We start from the raw sequence: 17,924 nt of genomic DNA on the forward strand, positions 1-17,924 counted from the left end.
AGCAGTGCCCTGTGCGCAGCCCTTGCCCCGGAGCAGTGCCCTGTGCGCAGCCCTCGCCCCGGAGCAGTGCCCTGTGAGCAGCCCTCACATCGAGCTCTGCCTTTTGTGTAGCCCTCGCCCTGGAGCAGTGCCCTGTGCACAGCCCTCGCCCCGGAGCAGTGCCCTGCTGAAAACTGCAAGTTACTGACCCTGGAAGTTGATGTCTTCAAGTAGCGTCCAGCCACAAGAACCCGTGCCCCAAACCTTGCAGCTGTTCCCGATCATAAGCAGAACCCAGTCTGGACCTCAGATCAATACACATGCTAGTGTGCCCCAAAAAAGCTTAGTGTGCATGGTGGACACCCTATAATCCGTACAGCTCAGGCCGCCAACTGCCACACAGTCCACACCTATGTATTCAGGAGGAGGAGTAGTCTAAGCCCCATGGACAGAGTCCGCCACAGTAAGACGGTGATCTCTCAGGGCGCTCCTTACCGCCATTAAAAGACGTCTTTCAATAAATCTGCAGCAAAATAATTAATATCCGCGAGGACGACCTTCCTCGGCAGACGGTAATTGAATGGACAGGTCGGAACCACTAAACAAGGCTGGAGGCGGTGGTGTGGTGATTAAAGGTTCTTTTTCCTACGGATCCCCTGTGTACACAGGGCGTAATTCATTTAGTGATGTGTGAGGAGGACTATGACAGTGGGAATAACTGAGACATGGCTGGATGATAGCTATGACTGGGCAGTTAACGTACAGGGTTACAGTTTAGAAAGGATCGCCAAAATTGGGGAGGGGGAGGGGTTTGCCTTTATGTAAAGTCCTGTCTAAAGCCCACACTCCGGGAAGATATAAGTGAGGGACATAAACATGTGGAGTCCATCAGACTCACTAACTGGGACAATGTTACAGCCACAAAATGGGATATTTTTAAAAGCATTCTAAACTGTCATTGTGAGACATAAATACCTTATGGGAATAATAGGGTGAGGAACAAGAAAGAGAAAAACAACGTGGATAAATTAAAATGTAGAAGGGGCAATAAATGATAAAAAGAAAGCGTTTAAATCACTAAATTACTAAAACAGGAAGGTGGCAAAGAAGCACGAGAAAAATAGAACATGTAAATGAAAGATACTGGCAGCCAAGCTGGAAACAGAGAGGCTAACAGCCAAAGAAAGTAAAACTAACCCTAAAAGGTTTTTCAATTATATAAATGGTAAAAAGTTTAACGCTGAAAGTGTTGGCCCTTTAAGGAGTGATGAGGGAGGAGTTGTAGAGAGTGAGGGAGGAGTTGTAGAGAGCGATGAGGGAGGAGTTGTAGAGAGCGATGAGGGAGGAGTTGTAGAGAGTGATGAGGGAGGAGTTGTAGAGAGCGATGAGGGAGGAGTTGTAGAAAGTGATGAGGGAGGAGTTGTAGAGAGTGATGAGGGAGGAGTTGTAGAGAGCGATCAGGGAGGAGTTGTAGAGAGTGATGAGAGAAGAGTTGTAGAGAGTGATGAGGGAGGAGTTTGAGTTGTAGTGAGGGATGAGTTGTAGTGAGGGAGGAGTTGTAGAGAGCGATGAGGGAGGAGTTGTAGAGAGCGATGAGGGAGGAGTTGTAGAGAGCGATGAGGGAGGAGTTGTAGAGAGCGATGAGGGAGGAGTTGTAGTGAGGGATGAGTTGTAGAGAGCGATGAGGGAGGAGTTGTAGAGAGTGATGAGGGAGGAGTTGTAGTGAGGGATGAGTTGTAGAGAGTGATGAGGGAGGAGTTGTAGTGAGGGATGAGTTGTAGAGAGCGATGAGGGAGGAGTTGTAGAGAGCGATGAGGGATGAGTTGTAGAGAGCAATGAGGGAGGAGTTGTAGAGAGCAATGAGGGAGGAGTTGTAGAGAGCGATGAGGGAGGAGTTGTAGAGAGCGATGAGGGATGAGTTGTAGAGAGCGATGAGGGATGAGTTGTAGAGAGCGATGAGGGAGGAGTTGTAGAGAGCGATGAGAGAGTTGTAGAGAGCGATGAGGGAGGAGTTGTAGAGAGCGATGAGGGAGGAGTTGTAGAGAGCGATGAGGGAGGAGTTGTAGAGAGCGATGAGGGAGGAGTTGTAGAGAGCGATGAGGGAGGAGTTGTAGAGGGCCATGAGGGAGGAGTTGTAGAGAGCGATGAGGGAGGAGTTGTAGAGAGCGATGAGGGAGGAGTTGTAGAGGGCCATGAGTGAGGAGTTGTAGAGGGCCATGAGGGAGGAGTTGTAGAGAGCGATGAGGGAAGAGTTGTAGAGAGCGATGAGGGAAGAGTTGTAGAGAGCGATGAGGGAGGAGTTGTAGAGAGCGATGAGGGAGGAGTTGTAGTGAGTGAGGAGTTGTAGAGGGCCATGAGTGAGGAGTTGTAGAGAGCCATGAGGGAGGAGTTGTAGAGAGCCATGAGGGAGGAGTTGTAGAGAGCCATGAGGGATGAGTTGTAGAGAGCGATGAGGGAGGAGTTGTAGAGAGCGATGAGGGAGGAGTTGTAGAGGGCCATGAGGGAGGAGTTGTAGAGAGCCATGAGGGAGGAGTTGTAGAGAGCCATGAGGGAGGAGTTGTAGAGAGCCATGAGGGAGGAGTTGTAGAGAGCGATGAGGGAGGAGTTGTAGAGGGCCATGAGGGAGGAGTTGTAGAGAGCGATGAGGGAGGAGTTGTAGAGAGCGATGAGGGAGGAGTTGTAGTGAGTGAGAAGTTGTAGAGGGCCATGAGTGAGGAGTTGTAGAGAGCCATGAGGGAGGAGTTGTAGAGAGCCATGAGGGAGGAGTTGTAGAGAGCCATGAGGGATGAGTTGTAGAGAGCGATGAGGGAGGAGTTGTAGAGAGCGATGAGGGAGGAGTTGTAGAGGGCCATGAGGGAGGAGTTGTAGAGAGCCATGAGGGAGGAGTTGTAGAGAGCCATGAGGGAGGAGTTGTAGAGAGCCATGAGGGAGGAGTTGTAGAGAGCGATGAGGGAGGAGTTGTAGAGGGCCATGAGGGAGGAGTTGTAGAGAGCGATGAGGGAGGAGTTGTAGAGAGCGATGAGGGAGGAGTTGTAGAGAGCGATGAGGGAAGAGTTGTAGAGAGCTATGAGGGAGGAGTTGTAGAGAGCAATGAGGGAGGAGTTGTAGTGAGGGAGGAGTTGTAGAGAGCGATGAGGGAGGAGTTGTAGAGAGCGATGAGGGAGGAGTTGTAGAGAGCGATGAGGGAGGAGTTGTAGAGGGCCATGAGGGAGGAGTTGTAGAGAGCGATGAGGGAGGAGTTGTAGAGGGCCATGAGGGAGGAGTTGTAGAGAGCCATGAGGGAGGAGTTGTAGAGAGCCATGAGGGAGGAGTTGTAGAGAGCCATGAGGGAGGAGTTGTAGAGAGCGATGAGGGAGGAGTTGTAGAGGGCCATGAGGGAGGAGTTGTAGAGAGCGATGAGGGAGGAGTTGTAGAGAGCGATGAGGGAGGAGTTGTAGAGAGCGATGAGGGAAGAGTTGTAGAGAGCGATGAGGGAGGAGTTGTAGAGAGCTATGAGGGAGGAGTTGTAGAGAGCAATGAGGGAGGAGTTGTAGTGAGGGAGGAGTTGTAGAGAGCGATGAGGGAGGAGTTGTAGAGAGCGATGAGGGAGGAGTTGTAGAGAGCGATGAGGGAGGAGTTGTAGAGGGCCATGAGGGAGGAGTTGTAGAGAGCGATGAGGGAGGAGTTGTAGAGAGCGATGAGGGAGGAGTTGTAGAGGGCCATGAGGGAGGAGTTGTAGAGAGCGATGAGGGAGGAGTTGTAGAGAGCGATGAGGGAGGAGTTGTAGAGAGCGATGAGGGAGGAGTTGTAGAGAGCGATGAGGGATGAGTTGTAGAGAGCAATGAGGGAGGAGTTGTAGTGAGGGATGAGTTGTAGAGAGCGATGAGGGAGGAGTTGTAGAGAGCGATGAGGGAGGAGTGGTAGAGAGCGATGAGGGAGGAGTTGTAGTGAGGGAGGAGTTGTAGAGAGCGATGAGGGAGGAGTTGTAGAGAGCGATGAGGGAGGAGTTGTAGAGAGCGATGATGGAGGAGTTGTAGAGGGCCATGAGGGAGGAGTTGTAGAGAGCCATGAGGGAGGAGTTGAAGAGAGCGATGAGGGAGGAGTTGTAGAGAGCGATGAGGGAGGAGTTGTAGAGAGCGATGAGGGAGGAGTTGTAGAGAGCGATGAGGGAGGAGTTGTAGAGAGCGATGAGGGAGGAGTTGTAGAGGGCCATGAGGGAGGAGTTGTAGAGGGCCATGAGGGAGGAGTTGTAGAGGGCCATGAGGGAGGAGTTGTAGAGAGTGATGAAGGAGGAGTTGTAGAGAGCGATGAGGGAGGAGTTGTAGAGAGCGATGAGAGAGTAGTTGTAGAGAGCGATGAGGGAGGAGTTGTAGAGAGCGATGAGGGAGGAGTTGTAGTGAGGGAGGAGTTGTAGAGAGCGATGAGGGAGGAGTTGTAGAGAGCGATGAGGGAGGAGTTGTAGAGAGCGATGAGGGAGGAGTTGTAGAGGGCCATGAGGGAGGAGTTGTAGAGAGCCATGAGGGAGGAGTTGCAGAGAGCGATGAGGGAGGAGTTGTAGAGAGCGATGAGGGAGGAGTTGTAGAGAGCGATGAGGATCGGAGTTGTAGAGAGCGATGAGGGAGGAGTTGTAGAGGGCCATGAGGGAGGAGTTGTAGATAGCCATGAGGGAGGAGTTGTAGAGAGTGATGAGGGAAGAGTTGTAGAGAGTGATGAGGGAGGAGTTGTAGAGAGTGATGAGGAAGGAGTTGTAGAGAGTGATGAGGGAGGAGTCGTAGAGAGTGATGAGGGAGGAGTTGTAGAGAGGGAGGAGTTGTAGAGAGCGATGAGGGAGGAGTTGTAGAAAGCGATGAGGGATGAGTTGTAGAGAGTGATGAGGGAGGAGTTGTAGTGAGGGATGAGTTGTAGAGAGCGATGAGGGAGGAGTTGTAGAGAGCGATGTGGGATGAGTTGTAGAGAGCGATGAGGGATGAGTTGTAGAGAGCGATGAGGGATGAGTTGTAGAGAGCGATGAGGGAGGAGTTGTAGAGAGCGATGAGGGATGAGTTGTAGAGAGCGATGAGGGAGGAGTTGTAGAGAGTGAAGAGTGATGAGGGAGGAGTTGTAGAGAGTGATGAGGGAGGAGTTGTAGAGAGTGATGAGGGAGGAGTTGTAGAGAGTGATGAGGGAGGAGTTGTAGAGAGGGATGAGTTGTAGAGAGCGATGAGGGAGGAGTTGTAGAGAGCGATGAGGGAGGAGTTGTAGAGAGCGATGAGGGAGGAGTTGTAGAGAGCGATAAGGGAGGAGTTGTAGAGAGCGATGAGGGAGGAGTTGTAGAGAGTGATGAGGGAGGAATTGTAGAGAGTGATGAGGGAGGAGTTGTAGAGAGCGATGAGGGAGGAGTTGTAGAGGGCCATGAGGGAGGAGTTTTAGAGAGTGATGAGGGAGGAGTTGTAGAGGGCCATGAGGGAGGAGTTGTAGAGAGTGATGAGAGAGGAGTTGTAGAGAGTGATGAGGGAGGAGTTGTAGAGAGTGATGAGGGAGGAGTTGTACAGGGCCATGAGGGAGGAGTTGTAGAGAGTGATGAGGGAGGAGTTGTAGAGAGTGATGAGGGAGGAGTTGTAGAGAGCAATGAGGGAGGAGTTGTAGAGAGCAATGAGGGAGGAGTTGTAGAGAGCAATGAGGGAGGAGTTGTAGAGAGCGATGAGGGAGGAGTTGTAGAGAGCGATGAGGGAGGAGTTGTAGAGAGCGATGAGGGAGGAGTTGTAGAGAGCGATGAGGGAGGAGTTGTAGAGGGCCATGAGGGAGGAGTTGTAGAGAGCGATGAGGGAGGAGTTGTAGAGAGCGATGATGGAGGAGTTGTAGAGAGCGATGAGGGAGGAGTTGTAGAGAGCGATGAGGGAGGAGTTGTAGAGAGCGATGAGGGAGGAGTTGTAGAGAGCGATGAGGGAGGAGTTGTAGAGAGCGATGAGGGAGGAGTTGTAGATGGCCATGAGGGAGGAGTTGTAGAGGGCCATGAGGGAGGAGTTGTAGAGAGCGATGAGGGAGGAGTTGTAGAGGGCCATGAGGGAGGAGTTGTAGAGGGCCATGAGGGAGGAGTTGTAGAGAGCGATGAGGGAGGAGTTGTAGAGAGCGATGAGGGAGGAGTTGTAGAGAGCGATGAGGGAGGAGTTGTAGAGAGCGATGAGGGAGGAGTTGTAGAGAGCGATGAGGGAGGAGTTGTAGAGAGCGATGAGGGAGGAGTTGTAGAGAGCGATGAGGGAGGAGTTGTAGAGAGCGATGAGGGATGAGTTGTAGAGAGCGATGAGGGAGGAGTTGTAGAGAGCGATGAGGGAGGAGTTGTAGAGAGCGATGAGGGATGAGTTGTAGAGAGCGATGAGGGAGGAGTTGTAGAGAGCGATGAGGGAGAAGTTGTAGAGAGCGATGAGGGAGGAGTTGTAGAGAGCGATGAGGGATGAGTTGTAGAGAGCGATGAGGGAGGAGTTGTAGAGAGCGATGAGGGAGGAGTTGTAGAGAGCGATGAGGGATGAGTTGTAGAGAGCGATGAGGGAGGAGTTGTAGAGAGCGATGAGGGAGGAGTTGTAGAGAGCGATGAGGGAGAAGTTGTAGAGAGCGATGAGGGAGGAGTTGTAGAGAGCGATGAGGGATGAGTTGTAGAGAGCGATGAGGGAGGAGTTGTAGAGAGTGATGAGGGAGGAGTTGTAGAGAGTGATGAGGGAGGAGTTGTAGAGAGTGATGAGGGAGGAGTTGTAGAGAGCGATGAGGGATGAGTTGTAGAGAGCGATGAGGGAGGAGTTGTAGAGAGCGATGAGGGAGGAGTTGTAGAGAGCGATGAGGGAGGAGTTGTAGAGAGCGCTGAGGGAGGAGTTGTAGAGAGCGCTGAGGGAGGAGTTGTAGAGGGCCATGAGGAGAAAGCAAATCTATTAAATATTTTTTTCTCCACTGTATTCACTCAGGAAAATGAAATGTCAGATGAAATGCAGAGTGTAAAAGTAAACTCCTCACCGTCCATACCAGGCCTCTCGTATTAAAGCCAGTGTCCATCTTTTCTGTACTGATTAGCAGGGGCAGATTTGAAACTAAAAGTGGCCCCAATGTTGTAGGTGCATCCAAACTGACAGAAGGTGGGGAAACACAAGTAATTGGGGCCAGTATAAGCTGACAGGGTCAGTAATATCATAGTGCAGCATAGAATACCATCCCACTGAACCAATTACCACAGTGCAGCACAAAATAGTTCCCCAGAAGCTGCCCCTTTGTGGTGGCCCTACCTTCAGCATGCTGCCTGGATTTTCTCTAATAATGACCTCTATCGTTCCCCCAGTAGTAAGAACCTCAGAAAGCCCTATTGGCCTCAGCCTACTGGGTAAATTTTATGTTGGGTCTATGACAAGTCCACCTCTGCTGACAAGGACCCCTCATTAACACTCCCCCCCCCAATCACAATGCTTCCATCAATTCCCACAACCATGGCCGGATCCAGGACCACCATCAGATCTATAAGAGACTATAATAAGTGTTGGGATCTGCCATGACTCCAAAATCTACTCAACTGATGGAGGAGAACCTTCTACCGAGAGACTGAGGCCTGGACTACATGGCGACTTTGGTCGAGACACATGAATATCGCTCGTGACTAATGGTATGGAATGTGTTTGACGGGCGACATGGCAGAACCCAAAAAAAATCCAAAGATACTGGATTTTTGGGTTATAGCTCACTAGTCGCATGTTACATGTGTCGCACCTTCTTTAATGTAGGTCCTTTACGACAGGTCTCTGACTTTTTTTGTCCTACTAGTGGGTGTTGTGAGGAAGGACCGCAAATTACCTATGGTCTGAAATGCGTAACTGAACTTATCCTGTTATTTGAAGATTTAAAAAAACGCAAATAAAGCTACGATTCTTCGCTATATTTTTCTTACATTTTTTGTCATAGAATTATCGCATCCAGGTGCGCCATCCGAGCTCAGACAGTGGAGGGGAAGGTGAGAGCTGCCTTATGCTTTTCTAATAACTTAAAATACAATCAAAGCTTAACCAATATAAAACTCAATAATATGCAATAATACACAGTGATATGAAGTGCCCTAAATTTGCCACTAGATGGCTCTAACACAAATACCAGCGTTCCATATTACCTCTCAAACATAAAATGTAATACAACCATCTCGACCACAATTATGAGATATACTATCAGTTGACACAGTAACTTAATAGTGATAAAGATAGATATGAACCCTTGCTCTGCTCAAACTATGACCAATCTTGGATATCGGGTAGTATTGCTACACAACTTATAAATTATCAGGCCTGATATTGACTATGGAATGTGAATATTCCAATAAGAGAGTTTCTCCGATATCAATATTAGATCTTTTATTCAGTAATATGCATCTTTACTGAATAGTGATAACATTGATGTAGCACTTTTAACATTATACATCCGCACTAAAGCGGGGAGTTACTAAATATCAGGACAATTAATTCAATGAATACTACACATAATAAAGTTATACGTTACCCGAGAATGCAGATGATATGCAGTATCTAAGGAAAGTCAGCTCTAAAGTCTGTTCTGATCATTGGGATTTTTCTCCTGGGTTGTCCCTCCTTTCTTTTTTTTCTCTCTTTCCTCTCTTCCCTCCTGTATGTGGTTTATTATCCAAAACGTATCAGTTAGACACACCTTCCTAGCTTGGAGTTTTCCAATCATTATCGGTTAGGCGTGTACCTATGATAATGACTATGATGTCACTGTATTACCCAGAATGCATTTCTGGTGTTGGTGTAATGTTACTTATTTATACCCAGGTGGCACCATTGCATAAGCTATTAGCATCATTACTAGTAAGGGTTAAATGTCCAGGTCTGATTTCATCTTACATTCCATACACATAACATATGGTATCCTAAATCAGAGCTACAGGGATTAACTTTGACACTTGTACCAAGCACAGACATTAAGGTACCAGTTTAGATATTTCCCAAACTATCAAATTTATGGTATTGATAAGAATATAATAGATTTGGCAAGATAAAAAACCAAGAGTTCAAACGGACATACTCTTTTTGCCTATCTCCAAGGGAGGATTGGGTTGCCCATCTGTCATTAGATATTACAGAGCATGTATCTTTGAACAGTTGAGATTTTCATGGCTAATTCAGCCTGATAAGCACTGGATTGATATTGAAAATCATATAATGGGAGTAAAAGACCCTAAAGTATTTTATTATTCCACATCTTTACAAAAACGCCCTATTAAAATACAAATCTTTCCTACAATACAAGCGGCACTTGAATTATGGACCCTATTGACAACTAAAATGAATATTATTAAAATATCCCTATCTGAAATTCCACTGGAGGTCGTGGGTAATTGTATCCCAGAGTTACATATTCATAATTGGATTGGTCTGGGTATCTACAAACTAGGAGATCTTTATACCAACAGCACCCTTAATTGTTTCTCAGATCTAACTTCGAAGTTTAAAGTTCCTTATAGAAACTTTTTTAAATACCTGCAAATAAGATTTCTTTTATCTAAGGTACAACTCCCGGTGGCCGTTAATACCTCTCAACTGATGAAGTTATTGAGGAACCCTCTGTCCAGTCTCAAAGCCCTTTCTCTCAGTTATCACCATATGACTGATGATTTGGACTCTCGACTGATTCCACTACTACGTAAATGGGAATCTGCATTAAATATAGCAATTCCCCCAGAACAATGGGATTCTGCATTCTCCATCATAAGCGCATCCTCCAAATGTGTCAATCATCTAGAAAACTCCAGAAAAATTCTGTATAGGTGGTATTATACCCCCTATAGATTATCTAAAATGTACCCCCTTAGCTTCTCACATGTGTTGGAGATGTTCGGCGGCGGAAGCCAACATGGAGCATATATGGTGGGAATGCAGAGAAATCCAACCTGTATGGAATTCAATTAATATAATCTTATCACAGATATGCAGTACCACAATCTCATTAACAATGGCCCAAAGCCTACTCTCTATTATATGTGTATACAGACACCACAGATTTTCTGCTTCACCAATAGACATCAACTGTAGTGGTAATTAGTACCAGAAACTTCTAGAGAATATCCTTATCTCAGTCATAAATCTATAAGGAGACAAGAATGACTCTTCTCAGACTGGTACATCTATAGAGAAGAATCCTTATGAACAGTGTCCTTTCCATGAACCTCTCTCGACTATATGATATTTAGACATAAATGTTATATACCTATGAAAAAGGCACAACACTTCATTTGCCAGCTCTCTCTCTTAAACCCCCCCATACACATGCATCCTCAGTCATCCATGGTGGAACCCGATGGTGGAAGCTTATCTCATGAGAACAAAGGATTGGACAAGCTAGAGTTGCCGGTTGTAACAGCCAGACTTACTGGTTGCAACAGCTGGAGAGCCACAGGTTAGGGAACACTGTTCCAATCACAAGGCAATGTAAGATTAAGATTTTCATTGTACCATTTTAGGAATCTAAAACAGCTGGCGGCCATGACCAGTGAGTCTTTCCTATTAGAGGGGGGATTGCTAGGATATTACATCACTTTATGGTCAGTAGGAGTCCAACTTCTGGGACCCCCTGAGAAAAAAGATTATGCAGAACTACCTTAGCCCTGTGTCCCCGCTTTCCTGATGCCCTGGCCACCTACATTGCAGCACTATTTGCCTTTCTCAGTTCCGATCACTGGGTCCGTGACAAACCAAAATCATACAAAGATATCTCGCGGATCACCTAACGGAGCAAGTCCCGCCATGGAAAAATACATTTTTAATAATGTTATACATTAAGAAATAAATCTTTAACTGTTCCTTTAACACTCCCTGGCGCTTCGCTTCATCATATGGCAAAGCGGCGCGATGGGCACGGGACCAGCCCTTCCAAACAGGGAGACAAAACCTATCAGCTCAGATTTACGGGGACACTAGACAAGAAGATACGACGACCCACCATGTTCTCCGGACCTCTTACTATATTAATGCAGTTCAGCTCTTTATTAAGTAACCATGGCAGGGACAGCTTTCCTTCTCCCCGGTAGCAGGACTGGATCCGCTACTTGATGCTTTTGTTGATTTGGCTGAGGGTGAAGAGGCAAAGGACGGACTCGCGGGGAGGGTTGGATCGGTTCTTCTGACCTAGAGAGAAGACTGTGTAGAGGAGATCTTCATCTTCTGGTATCCCTAACTCTTGGGCTAGTTTTTGGCCAGGCCGGCTAAGATACGCGCTTTGGATGAGTCTATATTCTACCCCGTCCTTGGTGCATCCAATGGGAAACTCTACGTAAGAGTAAAACTCCGGGTCTTTGGAGCACATGCGGACAATCTTGGATGTAAAGAACTTTTCTCCAGTGGCGTCCAGTAGCGTTTGCTGCGTGTCCAGTTGTAGGGTCAAGAAATACACAAACCCACCGCTGACAAAGCCGTACACGTAGTAAATGTCAAAGGAGGGGTGCAGGGAAAGCGTGTCGGAAGGGACCTTGATCTGAGAAGGCGTAACATCTCCTCACTCTCCTCGTTCTTCAAGAGTTTGCGGCTGGAAAGGGTGGGAAAAAACTCTAATTTACCGTCAATGGATGTTCTGATAAAAAGTTTACTCTGCTCGGCATCCTGTTCTACAATGACTCCGGTCATGGATTCGGGTTCTTTCGCCCCCGACAAATAGTGTTCCTTGCGGTGATGGGGCTCTCCCAAGGTTGTCCAACCTCAAAAAACGGCAAACCCCTTGCCACACACTGCCGCAGGCCAGGACACGATTACCCGTGTAGTCAATCAACTATTGACGTTGTTCGTGGGGGACAGCTTGTGGGTGCAGTGGCGCACAGAAGGTGGGGGGGTAGCAGTGGGCATTATGTTCAATCGGGCCAGTCAAGTGGGAGCGCAGCTCGGTCAGATTCTCCGACAGCTTGTATATTCTGTTGACAGCACCGATGTAGACATCACCCGTGTGCTTGTGCACGGCCAGATGAGTCAGAGATGTGTCCGACGTGGTAAAGCTCGGGAATGGGGAGGCAGCCGATCGTCTGACAGAAGAATGCACTATGAGAAGGAAAGAAAGGTGAAGGCCACTGAACTGCCCCATGGTGTATTCTTATCGCTTGGGCCACAATGCCAATATCCTACTTGTCCAGGTCCACATTCAATAGGTCATGTCTGGAAAAGAAATTGGACAAGAGTTTTATATACAGCAAAAACATCATAGAGGACCAACACACATACAACACAAAGGGCATTTCATGAGGCCACGTCTACTCCACCCGAGAAGCCTCTCATGATCCCCAACTAATCCCCTCAGAAGTAACAATCAGCAATCCAACTTCTGAATGTTACTCCTGAGGAAGGAAAGTTTTTATCTACCAGAAACTGTAATAAATGTCATCATCCCACACGTGCACCAGGTCCAGATTATATCTTTGGACGGGTGTGAGATCTACAGCTACATATGATTCCAGCATGAGAGGGAGGATAGCAAGTGTATTGAGTTTATCTTGCCTTCCCCCCTTCTTGGCACACCACATAATTACTCCTGGATGGTCGGGAGATGTTGCTTTTGGAGGAGAGTCTGATCCCATTCTATATTTATGACAGCCTGCTCAGGAGCAGCTTGCTCAGGAATGGCAGCAAGCAGGTACACTGACGAGCAAATGGGTAATAATGTTTTGAACTTTTGGGTTCCATATCTCACCATCCACTACACCTTCAAACCTGAGACTACCATAATTTTAAAGACAATAATCTTGGCTATCTCATACATAAATTGGACTCGCAACTAGTTAGCATATGATTAGTTCTGCAGGTTATTCTGCATTGTTACTGTTTTGCTCCTAAAATTCTAAATTTAAATTTGTATTATTTTGTTCGTTTTTTGTAAATCCACCTTTGGCTTTCAAAACTGTCTGACTCCTTCTGGGCATGCTCTCGATCAGGTTCAAGCCTGTTTGGACCGAAATCTGTTCCCAGGTCTCTTCTACACGTCCCCAATGTTGGTGCATACTGGTCGACTCACTTGGGTATGAATACAGCTTCTTCTTCACCTCTACCCACCATTGTTCGTTTGGGTTGAGGTCTCGGGACTGTTGGGGCCAATCCAGCACCTTTACTTCATTGTCATTGAACCATTTCTTCTCCAATTTCGACGTATACTTCCGGTCGTTGTCCTGCTGGAACACTATGTCGTCCTTTTCATACCCATAGTACTCGAGTGTATGAAGCAAATTGTCTTGTAGGATACTCACATATAGCTCAGCATTGAGACCACTATCGATCCTGGTCAAGTATCTAAAGATTGTTCCACCACCAGGAGCAAAGCAATAACGCAGTCACAATAATGCAGTTACAGTGGGATGCGAAAGTTTGGGCAACCTTGTTAATCGTCATGATTTTACTGTATAAATCGTTGGTTGTTACGATAAAAAATGTCAGTTAAATACATCATATAGGAGACACACACAGTGATATCTGAGAAGTGAAATGAAGTTTATTGGATTTACAGAAAGTGTGCTATAATTGTTTAAACAAAATTAGGCAGGATCATACATTTGGGCACTGTGTTGTCATTTTATTGATTCCAAACCCTTTAGAACTAATTATTGGAACTCAAATTGGCTTGGTAAGCTCAGCGACCCCTGACCTACATACACAGGTGAATCCAATTATGAGAAAGAGTATTTAAGGGGGTCAATTGTAAGTTTCCCTCCTCTTTTAATTTTCTCTGAAGAGTAGCAACATGGGGGTCTCAAAACAACTCTCAAATGACCTGAAGACAAAGATTGTTCACCATCATGGTTTCGGGGAAGGATACAGAAAGCTGTCTCAGAGATTTCAGCTTCTGTTTCCACAGTTAGGAACATATTGAGGAAATGGAAGACCACAGGCTCAGTTCAAGTTAAGGCTCGAAGTGGCAGACCAAGAAAAATCTCGGATAGACAGAAGCGACGAATGGTGAGAAGAGTCAGAGTCAACCCACAGACCAGCACCAAAGACCTACAACATCAACTTGGTGCAGATGGAGTCACTGTGCATCGTTCAACCATTCGGCACACTTTACACAAGGAGATGCTGTATGCGAGAGTGATGCAGAGGAAGACTTTTCTCCGCCCACAGCACAAAAAGTGCCGCTTGAGGTGGGCTAAAGCACATTTAGACAAGCCAGCTTCATTTTGGAATAAGGTGCTGTGGACTGATGAAACTAAAATTTAGTTATTTGGCCAAAACAAGGGGCGTTATGCATGGAGGAAAAAGAACACAGCATTCCAAGAAAAACACCTGCTACCTACAGTAAAATATGGTGGTGGTTCCATCATGATGTGGGGCTGTGTGGCCAGTGCAGGGACTGGGAATCTTCTCAAAGTTGAGGGACGCATGGATTCCACTCAGTATCAGCAGATTCTGGAGACCAATGTCCAGGAATCAGTGACAAAGCTGAAGCTGCGCCGGGGCTGGATCTTTCAAAAAGATAACGACCCTAAACACTGCTCAAAATCCACTAAGGCATTTATGCAGAGGAACAAGTACAATGTTCTGGAATGGCCATCTCAGTCCCCAGACCTGAATATAATAGAAAATCTGTGGTGTGACTTAAAGAGAGCTGTCCATGCTTGGAAGCCATCAAACCTGAATGAACTAAAGATGTTTTGTAAAGAGGAATGGTCCAAAATACCTTCAACCAGAATCCAGACTCTCATTGGAACCTACAGGAAGCGTTTAGAGGCTGTCATTTCTGCAAAAGGAGGATCTACTAAATATTGATTTCATTTCTTTTTTGTGGTTCCCAAATTTATGCACCTGCCGAATTTTGTTTAAACAATTATAGCACACTTTCTGTAAATCCAATAAACTTCATTTCACTTCTCAAATATCACTGTGTGTGTCTCCTATATGATACATTTAACTGACATTTTTTATCGTAACAACCAACGATTTATACAGGAAAATCATGACGATTAACATGGTTGCCCAAACTTTCGCATCCCACTGTACATAACAAGAATCATATGCTAAAAAGTCGCAAGACCAATTTATTTATGAGATAGCCAAGATGATTGTCTATGGTGGAACAATCTCTTTCTTTTTGTAGACTACAAATTACAACCTGTTCTCACATTCCCTAATAGCTCAGTGTGTTATTAGGTTGATTCAAGTGAAAGGTCACTGGTTTGAATCCAGAAGCAGCCGTGAAGATGATTTCCCAAGAAAAGAGAAACCGCATCATCCAGCTCATTGATAGCGGTATCTCGGCCAAGAAAATTGCCAAACTGCATCATGTGAGCGTCATGACAGATGAAAGAATACAAAATGAAGTCCGTCCATTCCAAAGCCAAGGGGTGAATGTCCAGGCAAAATATCGGAGTCAACAAGTCGGCTCATCACAAACGATTGTCTAGAGAACAAAAGTTGAGCACTACCATGAGTCCTGTGTCATGCTAACAGTAAAGCATCCTGAGACCATTAATGCATGGGGTTGTTTCTCATCCAAGGGAGTGGGGCTCACTCACAGTTTTACCTAAGAACACTGCAATAAAGAATGGTTTCAAAACATCCCCCAAGAGCAACGTCTCCTGACCACACAGGAGTAGCTTCTCCTGATCATCCAGGAGCTACTTCTATCAACCATCCAGGAGCAAACTTTACCCGGCCATCCCGGAGCAAACTTCTCCAGACCATCCAGGAGCAACTTCTCCTGACCATCCAGGAGCAACTTCTCCCTTCCATCCAGGAACAACTTCTCCCGTCCACCCAGGAGCAACTTCTCCTGACCATCCAGGAGCAATTCTACCAACCATCCAGGAGCAAACGGCTCCCGAACCGAGCAACTTCTCCTGTCCACCCAGGAGCAGACTTCTCCACACCATCTGGAAGAAAACTTTTCCTGACCATCCAGAAGCAACTTCATCTGACCATCCAAGAGCAACTTATCCTGACCACCCAGGAGAAACTTTTACCAACCATCAAGGAGCAAACTTCTTCCGACCAGCAAGGAGCAACTTCTCCTGACCATCCAGGAGCAACTTCTAACCATCAAGGAGCAACTTCTCCTGATCATTCATGAGCAATGTGGTGATGGCCAATGTTTTTTCCAACATGACGGGCACCATAGCACAAGGCAAAACTGAGAATCAAGTGGTTCAGTGAACAAAACACTAACATTTTGGATCCATGGCCAGGAAACTCCCCAGACCTCAATTCCATTGAGACCCTGTGGTCAATCCTCAAACAAGTGGGTGAACAAATAAAAACTTATGATAAACTCCAAACACCGATTAGGCAACTATGGGTCGTCATCAGTCAGGATTTGGCCCAGAAGCTGACACCCGGCATACCAGGGCGAAATGCATAGGTCCTGAAAAAGAAGGGTCAACACTAGAAATATTCAGTCTTTGCATTAACCTTATGGATTTCTTGATAAAAGTTTAAAAACTTCTGAAATGTTTCTATGTCCTTCACTATACCAGGAACATCAGACAAAAAGATCCAAAAACACTGAAGCAACAAAATGTGTGAAAACTGAAATTTGAGTCAGTCTCAAAACTTTTGGCCAGGACTGTACAGACCCCTGACCAGGTGCCCTCAGTGGAGTAGGAATTGAAGAGGTTAACGTTTACCACCCTTTAAATGGGTGAGAGGGGCACACCCCGAAACCATGCAAGCTGAAGCAACCACAACCTAAAACACTTGACTGTAAATGCCCACTCCCTGGGCACCCAACCATTACTGCCCTTGGGAGTGGCCCTCCTAACCAGGGGTTCCTGCTCACCAAGCCTTGTGTGGTCCACCTCGGGAAAAGGTGCCCAGGTGATACCAGAGCAGCAGCCAGACTCACACTGAGCCGCTCCGAGCCCCTGAGACACTTTTCTACATGGACACTACAGAATAGGGGAGCACGAGCGCTTTCAATCTGCCAGGACTGCGCTCTAATTACCCACCTGTCAAGGGAAGTGAAGCCGGATGTGTGAGAAATTATTACTATTTAAATAATTAGTGAGTGCACGGATGCCAGTCTTATGGGTGGCAGCGAGTGCAAGGACACCAGTCTTATGGGTCGGCAACGAGTGCCGGTATCCCAGTCTTATGGGGGGAAGTGAGTGCCAGGATGCCAGTCTTATGGGTGGCAGAGAATGCCAGTCATATGGGTGGGCAGCGAGTATTGAGATGCCAGTCTTATAGGTGGCAGTGATTGCCGGGATGCCAGTCTTATGGGTGGACAGTGAGTGCCGGGATGCCAGTCTTATGGATGGGCAGTGAGTCATGGGATGCCAGTCTTATAGGTGGCAGTGAGTGCCGGGACGCCAGTCTTATAGGTGGCAGTGAGTGCCAGGATGCCAGTCTTATGGGTGGCAGTGAGTGCTGGGATGCCGGTCTTATAGGTGGCAGTGAGTGCCGGGACGCCAGTCTTATAGGTGGCAGTGAGTGCTGGAATGCCAGTCTTATGTGTGGGCAGTGAGTGCCGATTGGTAGTCACATTCAGGGCCTCCATAGCCACTGAGTTATTCAGTAAAGTCTATCTGTATAGCGCCACCTGCTGTTTGCTCCTTTTCTAATTTCTCTGTCCTTCTCACTGAGATGGCCGCACATGCTCAGTTCCATCCTTCAACTGCCACCAGCTGCAGCAGAGAGGCCACATCCCCGACAAAGGGCACACGCCCTGTTCTGTCAGCACAATATAAACCTGGCAGAGCAATGAATGTGGAGATCTCTGGATTTATGTGAGGCACAGGGCTGTGCTTCCGTAGGGTTCCATCCCATGGTTCCGCACCGCATCTCCGGATTTGCGGACCCATTCAACGGAGGGGCAAAGGAGTCGCATGAACAAGCCCTTAGAGCGCGTTCACATTGAAGTATTTCCATCGGCGTTACATCCCTTATATATGCCTTGCCAGAAATACCCATGAGGGAAAATTAGGAGAATCCAGAATGTGAGTGTGCTGTGGGTAGATGCAGAGGAAGAATAACGTGCACCCCTCCTTC

The 17,924-nt window shown here is 46.9% G+C and overlaps 1 pseudogene; it reads right to left on the reverse strand.

Moving 5' to 3' along the window:
- Positions 1-10,866: 10,866 nt before the first annotated feature.
- LOC120977587 lies at positions 10,867-12,042 on the reverse strand (annotated as a pseudogene).
- Between the last annotated feature and the right edge of the window lie 5,882 nt (positions 12,043-17,924).

The sequence above is a fragment of the Bufo bufo genome, chromosome 8, assembly GCF_905171765.1.
Source record: "Bufo bufo chromosome 8, aBufBuf1.1, whole genome shotgun sequence".
NCBI lineage: Eukaryota > Metazoa > Chordata > Amphibia > Anura > Bufonidae > Bufo > Bufo bufo.